At 39.6% G+C, this 12,241-nt stretch overlaps 1 protein-coding gene and 1 pseudogene across 3 annotated transcripts in view; one reads left to right on the top strand and one right to left on the bottom strand.

The window, feature by feature from the left end:
• The window catches only part of PRICKLE2 (prickle planar cell polarity protein 2), a 351,868-nt gene that overhangs the window by 77,795 nt on the left and 261,832 nt on the right, over nt 1-12,241 (bottom strand). The window lies entirely within an intron of this gene.
• On the top strand, nt 3,413-4,412 carry LOC101178652 (annotated as a pseudogene).

The raw sequence follows: 12,241 nt of genomic DNA, 5'->3' as shown, positions 1-12,241 counted from the left end.
CCACTGCCCTCCAGCCTGGGTGACAGAGTGAGATACTATCTCAAAAACAAACAAACAAAACTCAAAACCCCCGAAAACCCTGGATTATCTCCCACACCTCTATGATGCAAAGCCAAAGTCTTCACTATAGCACCATGACCTCACTTCCTTACAACCTGGCTGACTCTGTCTCTTACTGTATTCCTTTTGTTCAGGTCTTTTGCTCTCAATGACCTCCTTGCTGTTTGTTTCACCTCATGGCCTTTACACCAGCCATTCCCTCGGCCTGAAAGGTTATTCCCCCAGATATTTACATGGTGTCATCCTCCTTTCTTCCAGTCTTTGCTCAATGGCCACCTTAGCTGCCTTCCTTGACTATCCTAATAAATTAGCACCTCTATCCCTTATCTCCCAACCCAGTACTTCTCAAATGGGGCCAGTAATACCCCCCAAGAGATATTTGACAATGTCTACAGACATTTTTTGTTATTGCAACTTGGGGAGGGAGCCGCTTTGGCATATATAGTGGGTAGAGGCCAGGGACGCTGCCAAACTTCCTACAATACATGGGTCAGCCCCAACAGCAAAAGATCTCCATCAAAATGCAACAGTGCTGCAACTGATAAACTCTTCATCTGCTTTTTGTCAAAGAACTTATCAGTTGTTGACAAATGATCTATTTGTTTGTTGACTTTCTCTTCCCTCTAGAATGTGAGTACTTAGGACTGTGTTTGCTGTATACCCCCAGAAGAGGGTCTGGCATGTACTAGATACTCAATAAGTGTTGGTTGAATGGATGCATGCTGTATTCAAACCTTACCTTTCTAGCTGTCTGGGTTATTAGAGGATCTAGACAGACACATATAGCAAGAGAACACACAAGTGAGATTTCAAGAGGAACCAGAGTAAAACTCATTAAGCTTCTCTTTCATTCCATCAAAGCATTTGCTTTTTCACCAAAGATTAGTGCTGTGGGGTGGGTGGAGGAGATGCTAAGTAAAGGATGCATGGAATAACTGTCAATATACTGTTTATTTCAGAGGAAGTGACAAAAGCGACACCCATTTGTATTTGAAGCCAGAGAATTTTTTCAAGTTGAGTTAACTTTGTTTGAACAAATTAAGGAAAATAATTATGTTATGCCCTAAGCCGGTACCATAATTCAAAATCACATGAGTTGCTTTGCTTCTATGCCTGTTAGTTCTCACATGCCCACTCTTTCCAACCCTGTTTATTATTTTATTTAGAATATTAAACTTCAATGTTTTGTTAGAAAATACATTCCATTTAGTTTGGAGCATTATCTCACATTTATTTTATCTTGTGTTAAAGAAAAGGTTGCAGAAATGGAAGAACTTGGGGTTTGAACATTTTCTACTTAAGCTGCACTTAAATAGAATCCCTCAACCCAATTTTATCAAAACACCCCTTGCAGATTGTCTACACATCTGCATATATGCCCTATTAAAAATTCCCCAACAGTTGCTAACTTCATTTGACAACAGTTTCAATACTGCCTTTAGATAAAATACACACATACATAAGTAAGAAAAAAGCAGGATGGCAGTTTCTTACAGGGGTTACCTATTTGGACTCTGGAGTCAGATTGTTTGGGTTCCACTAACAGAAGTAACACTTACCATCTGCATGTAGTTGGGCAAGTTATTTTATCTCTTATAGAAAGTTAATATCTCCATCTGTAAAATGGGGACAATAGTATCTATCTTGAAGCATTAATAAGAGGCTCAAATGATATCATGTAACTAACAAAGAGAGAGGCACAGGCTGAAGGCTCTACATTTCTTGGCTTTGAAGCAGTCTAATGCATAATTCGTAAATGTCTATGTTATAAACAGAATTGTGTGATTCACATATCAAAACCCTGTGATTCACATATCAAATCCCTAACCCCTATATGTGACAATATTTGCAGACAGGGCCTTTAAGGAGGTAATTAAGGTGAAATGAGGTCATAAGGCTGGGGCCCTATTCAATAAGACTGGTGTCCTTGCAAGAAGAGGAAGAGATAACCAGGAGTGTGCACGGACAAAAGGCTGTCTGCAAGCCCAGAAGAAAAGCCTCACCAGAAATCAACTCTGCTGACACCTTGATCTTAAGCTTTTGGACTCCAGAACTGTGAGAAAATAAATTTCTGTTGTTTAAGCCGCCCAGTCTGTGCTATTCTGTTATGTTATCTGTGATACACAAACGTAAGGAACTGTTGAGTGCTTGTGGGGAAAGCACACACACATGAATGAGAAACCACCTCTAGGTGGAAAGAAGTTATATTTGGCAGAGGGTATAAGACAAGTAGACAAATGACTACAATACAAAGTTAAAATAATGCAAAAGCCATAAGAGGTAGACAAAAACACTACAAAGATTCAATAAAAAATAAGAGGTACCGATTTGTAGCATTTGCCAATTTCCATAGGGTATGTGATCCCACTATGAATCCCACATTCAGGCTACCAGTGTGATGTCATCAGATGTGGAATTGGGAAGAGCTATACATAGCACACCATCACACAGCACTCCCACCATACAGATATAACAGGCAAAACAGTCTCAGGAACATAGATAACACTGGAATAGGATAAATTAATTAGGAAGTGATGAATTTCAAGTATTTCTCATCTTTAAAAAATATAATTTATTTAATTATAAGTTTATATAATTAAATTTTCATAATGGCTGTATTTAACAACGGATTTACAAAATTCCTGAAAACTGACCAATTGGCTCTTGCAAGGCAGTATGAGGCCGGCTCTAGCATATCACTGTCAGAAGCTTAAATGGCCAGTATCCTTGGCAAATTCTCTTTTAAAAAGTAAAAAGAGCATTAGAAGAGCTGTAAAGGAGATTAAACAGCTAAAGAGCACTTCAAAGAGTACGATGACAACTTATCTGTTGCCCAACTCTGTCTTCAACAGTCCCAGCAAATCACACATTAAGCCAAGTTGTCTATCTCAGCTGACACATACTTCAGAGTAGTCACAGCTCTTCTGTCTCCCAGTCTTTTCCAAATCCCCAGAATTTTGCCCTTTCTCTAACTACCCTTTTCTTTTCTCCCTTCATGTTTTCTTTCTAAACTCCCAGGAATAATAAGAACTGATGAACACTCACAATTATTTACGTATTGGTGGGTGTTGTGTTTTCTCAAAGTAAAGAGGATGTGAGTTAAACATAGTGTAGTTCCCCATGAAGAAGATAAACAACAACAAAACCCCCACCCAAACCTTAATAAAACTCCTTTTTTATGCTAGCATGTTGTTATCAAACTGTTTTCTAGTAGGTAAGTGATTCTTACTTAATAGAGAAAGAAAAGATTCTCCACTTTGGGAATAGCTACTCCAGTATCAACTAAGTTAATATTTACCTACAGTATAGAAGAAAGAAATTGCATTTGACGTTGAATGTTTAAGTCCTAACCATGACAAGTTCTAAGTGTGCAACTTTGGCCAAGTTAAGTACCTTCTCTGGGCTTCAGTGTCCTTATCTCTAGGACTAGAATAATTGTATTCATCTCATAGAGTTATTGTGAGTATTTAAAGTGATGAAAAGGTGGCTCCTGCATGCACTGAATATGGTGGCTGCTGTGGGAAGGTTGTTCCTCGCTTCGGTTGCCCGACATGTGCACACCATCCTGTCTCTGCAGTCCTTAGGCCTGTGGCTTCTGGGGAAAACATGCTTGACAAACATATTGTGGTCTGATTCTGGTCCAGCAGAATTCACCTTTGGCACAAGTTTCCTCATACCATGCACTTGCTGTCACTCTATTTTAAAGGTACAGCCTTTGTCAATGGAAGAGTTCAAAGATCTAAGCCTTGATGATAATAAGGGGAAATGTTTGGTGCTTTTCTTCTACCCTTTGGATTTCACCTTTGTGTGTCCACAACAATTTCTTGCTTTTAGTGATAAAGAATGAATTATACAACGTGAACTGTGAAGTTGTTGCAGTCTTAGTGGATTCTGACTTTAGCCATCTTGCTTGGATAAATATACCAAGAAAAAATGGTGGTTTGGGCCACATGAACATCACACTTTCATCAGATTTAACTAAACACATTTCCCGAGACTATGGTATGCTGTTAGAAGGTCCTGGTTTGCACTAAGAGGAGTCTTCATAATTGACCCCATGAATTTATCGAGCATTTGAGTGTCAGTGACCTCCCAGTGGGCTAAAGCATGGAAGACACCCTCTGCTTGGTAAAGGCACTCCAGTTTGTAAAAAACCCACGGAGAAGTCTGCCCAGCAAACTGGACACTGGAGTCTCCCACAATCAAGTCAAATCAAACTGTTTCCAAAGAATACTTTGAGAAGGTAAATCAGTAGATCACCCCATGTGTTTGTGCACCTTCTCACCACAGAGAGGAACCCCAGTTGGAACCTGCTTTTAGCATTTCAAAGATGATTATTTTTGTAGAAGGCAAGGAACCTATTATGGTTGTATTCATAAACACTACTCTACATGTTATGTTTTTGTAATACTGGCTAAGGTTTTTTAAACATGGTTAGTTGCTAGTATAAGGAGGTTTCAGTGGAAATATCTTGACGGCTAGCTAGTTAGTTTCTACAGAACACTAGTTCACCTTTTCTTAGATCATGTCTTCAATGGAAACACTCTTCTTTCTTAGCCTTATTTGAATATTTGTCTACACCGAAGTAGTACAACATGCATTGAAAGCTTCTGATCAAGGGTCCTGAAATTTTCTTCCTGAATTTCTTCATATGAAACTGAATTTTTTCAAGTTAACAAAGATCACAGCTTTAAGTTCCTAGCTTTATAGTTTAGTCATTTTGTTCATTACATCTACATACATTTCTAGATATTGACTGGTATAATTGATTATATAGGATATTTATTGAATCCAGGTATTGCATTTTGAAATTATTACAATTATTTTCTTTGCTGGTGTACAATATAAAATATAATAAAAATAAACATTTTTAAATAAAGTGACAAAAGAATGAAAATACACTGTGAACTACAAGGCTGTACATAATTGTCAGATTAGTTTTATTATTATTAAAAATAACAACAAAACTAGCAATTAGAATTGCTTTGGGCTGCTAGTAATCATGACCTGAGAATAGTGGCCTAGGACTGGTTTGGCATTTTATAAAAACCATGAAGCATCTAGGCTCTTCCTGTCTTTCTGTACCCACCATCCATGTGTTAGTGACATCTATGCTCAAAATTGCAAAATGGATACTGGAGTCTCAACCATCACCTTCACGTTCCAGGTAAAAAGGTGGTATGAGTAAGAGGCAGATGGATCAACAACATTTAAAGAGTTTTACTAGAAGTAATAAACTCCTATTTATAATTCCTTGAATAGGACTAGCTGCAAGGGAAGCTAGGAAACAGGGTCCTTAGTAGGGCATACCGCTGCCCAGAATGCAATCAGTTTCCGTTAGTAGGAAAGGAGGAGATGCTAAAACTGGGTGACACCTAGCAATCTGTCTCCAAAGAATATCTGAATTTTGAGTTATCTGTTTCTTATGTGGGGTCCTTAGGAGTGCCCTACATGGTATCTTTTCTGTACATTTTAAATCATTGTTTTTGATTCTGCACTTCACATGTAACATAATTAGTCCGTTATCCCCCTCTATTATTATTAGTTTCACAGGGTTATGCAAAGCCAGTTTGAATAAAGTTTAGGAAGCAAAGACAGAAGGAATTCTAGGACCAATTCAAGTTTTCAAGTGTCCAAAGTGATTCATAATGACACACGCTATAATCCAAAGAAAGAAATCTTTTTGCAAGAGACTGGAGCTTGCTGATCACAGGACGTTGTTGGAAACACATTTTAGAATACAGGTAACCTTTGTTTCAAGTCAGTACATTTAAGGCAGTTTCATTTCTGAACATTAAATACATGACTGAGAAATGACCAGAAAATATGAAAATGAAGGAACTCACTTATACATTGCAAAGGATATATTTCTGACTACCATGGCTACTTTCAGCCTAAGTAACTTGCCTTGCCCACTAAGTTTCAAATGTATCATAAAAACAATTGTGAGAATTCAGTCTTTCCTGTCCCAAAATGCCAAAGGATCAGTGAAGGTAATACCTTGGCCTGCGGGTTATAGTTTGCATATAGCCATAAAACCCTATAGGGTCTATATTATGCCACTTTAGAGAAGCAGACAGGAAAGAAGGTTTGGTTTGGATGAGCTAGAGTATGCCACAATATCTCAAATACCACCAAGATATCACTAGTTTCATACTGCAGTGTTTTTTAATTAAAATTTTTTATTGTGGTATACATATCACAAGATTTGCCATTGTAACCTTTTTTTTTTTTTTTTGGAGATGGAGTTTCACTCTTGTTGCCCAGGCTGGAATGCAATGGCGTGATCTCGGCTCACTGCAACCTCCATCTCCCGGGTTCAAGTGATTCTCCTGCCTCAGCCTCCCAAGTAGCTGAGATTACAGGCACTCACCACCACACCCGGCTAGCTTTTTGTATTTTTAGTAGAGACAGGGTCTCACCATGTTGGCCAGGCTGGTCTCGAACTCCTGACCTCAGGTGATCCACTTGCCTCAGCCTCCCAAAGTGTTGGGATTATAGGCATGAGCCACCATGCCTGGCCTCATTTTAACCATTTTTAAGTGTAAAATTCAGTGGCACTGGGGACATTCACAATGTCATGCAATCATCACCACTATCTCGTCACAAAACTTTTTCATCATGTTAAACAGACACTCTACACCAAATAAATAATAATTCCCCATTTCTCCTCCCCTCAGCCCCTGGTAACTTCTAATTTACTGTCTGTCTCTATGAATCTGCCTAGTCTAGATACTTCATATAAGTGGAATCATGCAATGTTCGTCCTTTGTGTCTGCTTATTTCACCTAGTATGTTTCCAAGGCTAATTTCTTTTTTTTTTTTTTTTTTGAGACAGAGTCTCGCTCTGTCGCCCAGGCTGGAGTGCAGTGGCGCAATCTCGGCTCACTGCAAGCTCTGCCTCCCGGGTTCACGCCATTCTCCTGCCTCAGCCTCTCCGAGTAGCTGGGACTACAGGCGCCCGCCACCACGCCCGGCTAATTTTTTGTATTTTTTTAGTAGAGACGGGGTTTCACCGTGGTCTCGATCTCCTGACCTCGTGATCCGCCCGCCTCGGCCTCCCAAAGTGCTGGGATTACAAGCGTGAGCCACTGCGCCCGGCCCAGTCATCTTTTAACTGAGCTGCCTTCTTGTTGAACTGTATATATTCTGTATCTTAAACCCTTATCTATAGCATGATTTTATTTCTGTCTCACACTGTATCCTCCTATAGGTAGGCAGAGACCCAGGTGATGGGGGCTCCATATGGAGATATGCCTCCATGAGGATGACAGCAGAGAAAAGGATGGTTGGAGCTGAACACTGGCAGTGAAAAGCTTTTTCCTGGATATGATATATGTGACTTCTGTTCACATGTCATTGGTGAAAGCAAGTCTCATGGACATGCCTAACTTTAAAGGGACTGAGAAAGTACATTCCCCCTTTGTGCCTGGAAGAAGAAGGAACCAACCATTTGTAAATAGCCATGATCCCTGCCACAGCAGGGAAAGAATAGAGTACTATGTAAACAGGATATGACATTTTGCAAAGGTAAACACAAGTGATTCTCTTTATTCATGGCAGTTATGTGCTATAAAATCACAGCAAACACTGAATTTCTGAATACTAAACATTCCTCCTAGGAGAAATATGGGGTTAGGTTCCTGTGAGCCTCTGGTCCCAACATTTTCGTTAACCAATTAATCCATAACCTTGTTTCATGTGTGTTTCTGTTTAAGGGCTACTTACTTAATATGTATTGCTGATTCATTAACATTTAACTCATGCCCAACAGCACTATAACTCATGCCTGACTGAGGATTATCTAACATACATATTTTCTTTCTTTCTTTTCTTTTTTCTTTCTTTTCTTTCTTTCTTTCTTTTTTTCTTTTCTTTCTCTCTTTCTCACACTCTTTCTTTCTTTCTTTCAGACTGAGTTTTGCTCTTGTCATCCAGGCTGGAGTGCAATGGCACGATCTCGGCTCACCACAACCTCCACCACCTGGGTTCAAGTGATTCTCTTGCCTCAACCTCCAGAGTAGCTGGGATTATAAGCATGTACCACCATGCCTGGCTAATTTTGTTTTTTTAATAGAGATGGGGTTTCTCCATGTTGGTCAGGCTGGACTCGAACTCACTACCTCAGGTGATCGGCCTGCCTCAGCCTCCCAAAGTGCTGGGATTACAAGTGTGAGCCACCGTGCCTGGCCTAACATACATATTTTCTCCATAAAGCACATCACAGTCTTCTTGCTTTTAGAAACACTAGATGGCACTTCACTATGCTTGGGGCTATTTTAAACAGTGAAATCACCAACAAAAAGCATAAGACACAAAAAAGTGGCCCTAAATAGACCACTTGTTTATTCAGTCTGTGAGCTGGAATAAGAAAGCACAGAATTAGCTGTTCTACCTCAGCTGGCCATGTATGCATTGGGCAATTCAAATTTTTTATCCATCTGTGTATGCCTGTTAATGACCATGCGAGTGCTGCAAATATTGATTTTGAGGTTACAAGTAAAGTCTGCAAATGACCATGAAAGTGCTGCTGCAAGTATTGATTTTGGGGTTACAAATAAATTTTGGCAAGTGGGCACATTTGCAAATACAGAATCATGAAAAATGGGGATCAACAAAATTATAAACCATTTGGTCATCAAGGAGTAAAGGGCTGAGCCAGGATTTAAATTTAGGTCTGACTTCAAAGCTCATTCTCTATCCATTTCACCCCACTGTCTCCAAAAACTAGTCAAAGGATTATACTCTGTCCTACGTATTTGATGAATCAATGAGCAGTGTAGTCACAGTTCATTCTTCGAGCTTGCAATTCCTGCTAAAACCTTAAATACTAAACAGGCCAGAGTGGCTGCTTAATCATGAAAGCCACATGGATCAGTTTGAACTCCAAAGAAGGCAGAAATCAACTGCACTATTGAGCAACGTGCATACTTTGAATGTTCTCTGCGTATATTATATAACGAGGATTATGGGAACTAACTCAGGCTTGGTGAATTTGTTTCCCCTTTGGTCTGTGCAACAGAAGTTAACGTGCCCAGGTTCGTCCCCAGCAAAGGCCATGTGGTCCTTGAAGGGACTTCTCCAATTCCTGAGAGTTATTTTATGTATGTATGTGTTTATTTATTTTGTGGTAAAATATACAGAACATAAAATTTAGCATTTTTACCATTTTTCAGCAGCATTAAATACATTCACATTGTTGTGCAACCACTACCATGATCCATCTCCAGAGCTTCTTTCATCTTCCCATACTGAAATTCTGTACTCATTAACCACTCACTTCCCATTCTCCTCCCCTTCAGCCCTTGGAAGCCACCATTTTCCTTTCAGTATCTACGAATTTGACAATTTGAGAGTGATTTTTTTTTTTTTTAATAAAGTCTCACTCTGTCACCTAGGCTGGAGTGCAGTGGCACTATCTCTGCTCACTTCAACCTCCACCTCCTGGGTCCAAGCAATTCTCCTGCCTCAGCCTCCTAAGTAGCTGGGATTGCAGGCATGTGCCATCACATCCAGCTAATTTTTGTATTTTTAGTAGAGACGGGGTTTCACCATGTTGGCCAGGCTGGTCTCAAACTCCTGACCTCACTTGATCCACCCACCTTGGCCTCCCAAAGTACCAGGATTACAGGCGTGAGCCACTGCCCAGCCGAGAGTGATTTTTAGTATGTGTTGGGAACAAATGTTTTTCTGTGGTATATTCTCTGAAATTATGGTGAAAATCAATGGGGAGAAAATGAGTCAGACAGTGTATCTACACTTACATTTAAGTCCTTTCCTAAGCAACTTTCCTTCTGTTTTTAATAAGACAATTAAGGATCACAGGGAAGATGCTAGCCCCAGCCATTAGAATCTATAACAAATGAAATGATCTGGGAACTCAGTTGAGTGTAGCATTTTCATTGAGAAGACCTAGGAAATAAATCACCACTGATAATTGGGCAAGTTATAGCTTCTGAATTATTAGTCTCAGGCCATTCACTTTATTATATGTTACAGATTATAGAATTCCGTTTATACAGTACCTCTTCCTGGCTCACGACAGAGTCTTCTGGTTGCTCTAGGAGTGGCATGAGAAGCAACGAAAGGTGTTAGCCAACAATTGTGAGAGACAAGCACTCAGTATCAATGAGGCTCAGGCCCAAAAAAGCAGTTCTGGCAGGCACCCTTCCGCATCCCGACAGTCCCAACATCCAGCCTAAAACAACGCTCATCCTCATGCTATCACAGTCTTCATCCAAAACCGGAGATACTGTTAGGTGGGTAGCCAACAACCGTGCCTCACTCTACTAGTGCACTTTAGTTTTGGTTATCGATTATAAGTCTGTCCTTTCTCTTTGTCGCCTATAGCATGCTTTCCCCTTGTTTTAGTTATTCTACTGACAGCTCTTCTAGACCCCTTTCTGAAAATAGGCAGACAATGGATTGAAAAGAAAAAAAAACAATCTTAACTTTTCTACCACATGTTTAGGAAGTAACCTTTGAAAATGGGAGTTTCAGGATCCGTCGTTATGTGTTAAGTGAAAGGAGCAAAGATGTGTGAAAAATAACAGACATAAAATGATCTTAAAATTCTTAGTATTCATACGATTTCGTTTTAAAGAGAAACTACCCAAAATTATATTTTACTTTGGCTTGAGTGAATATGAACCCAAGGTATGGTGAATTGGTTCAGAAGTATATTGAGATGCAGGCTACTCAAGATGGGAAGAAAAATCTTTCATGGGTAATCTAAGATGTGGTATTAAAACGTGTGTCACAGAAGATCACTATTAAGAAGGAAGACAAAAACGCTGAATAACTGGAGCTTTGTTAAAAGTGAAAGAAGGAGGAAAGCACAGCAAGTGCACAGGCATGAGGTGGGAGGAAGCTTGGAGTTCTTGAAGAGTGGCCCTATGATCTGAATGTGTTCCCCCAAATTCATGTGTTGGAAACTTATTCCCCAATGCAACAGTGTTGGGAGATGGGACCTTTTGGAAGTTGCTTGGAACAGATTAACGCTGACATAAAGAGGATTTGTGGCCAGGCATGGTTGTGGTCACTCACACCTGTAATCTCAGCACTCTGGGAGGACAAGGTGGAAGATCCTTTGAGTCTGGGTGTTAGAGACCAGCCTGGGCAACATGGTGAAACCCTGTCTCTACAAAAAATACAAAAATTAGCTGGGAGTGGTTGTGTGCATCTACAGTCCCAGTTACGGGGGAGGATGGAGGATCATCTGACTGCAGGGAGGCTGAAGCTGCAGTGAGCTGTGATTGTACCATGGCACTCTGGCCTAGGTGACAGAATGAAACCTTGTCTCAGAAAGAAAAAAAAAAAGGACTTGCTGGACAGTGGGTTCATCTCTTCTGCTCTTCTGCCATGTGGGGACACATTCCCTCTTTTGCCCTTTTGCCTTTCACCACCTGAGGATGCAGCAAGAAAGCTCTCACCAGATGCTGGTGCCTTGATCCTGAACATTTCAGCCTCTGGAATTGTGAGAGAATAAATTTCTGGTCTTTATAAATTACCCTGTCTCAGGTATTCTGTTATAGCAGCACAAAACAGACTGAGACAAGTGGCTAACAGAATAAGACAAGGATCCAGTGTGGCTGGATGTTTAGAAATGGCGAATAACTACTCTAAGAATAGAAATATATTCTACAGCTTTCCACCAAGCAAAGGAAAAAGAAGAAAACTGGGAAGGCTTCATTAAAAAAAAATAGAACCCAAGAAAACAGGAAAAAGCAGAGGAAAAAAGAGCAAATAGAAAATAAAGTGGTAGGAATGATTACATAAGTTATCATAATAAATTTAAATGTATTACACCCATCAATTAAAAGATGGATTATCAGTTTGGAATAATAGGAATGCAATATCCATCATGTGCTGCTTGCATAGTCCCACTTAAAACCATAAGAAAAGGCTTAAAATAAAAGAATGGAAAAGCATAGTCTTGCAGTTACTCACCAAAAGAAAGCTAGGATGCAATATTAGTATTATGCAAACCAGAATTTGAACAAATACATTTAGGCAGGATATAAAGGGATGTTATAATTAATAGATCCTTGGTCATTTCAAAATTATTAGTGATACAATTTATTGACCAGTTTTATAATGGCCACCAGTTCACTACTTCTATTCCTGAAAAATATTATGTAGCTGTTCATAAACTTTTAAAAAGTTATTTTCTGTTAAAATA

The sequence above is a fragment of the Nomascus leucogenys genome, chromosome 21 (genome assembly GCF_006542625.1).
Source record: "Nomascus leucogenys isolate Asia chromosome 21, Asia_NLE_v1, whole genome shotgun sequence".
NCBI classification, from domain to species: Eukaryota; Metazoa; Chordata; class Mammalia; order Primates; family Hylobatidae; genus Nomascus; species Nomascus leucogenys.
The sequence above is the reverse complement of the archived record's forward strand: the minus strand, read 5'-3'. Positions and strand labels throughout refer to the sequence as shown.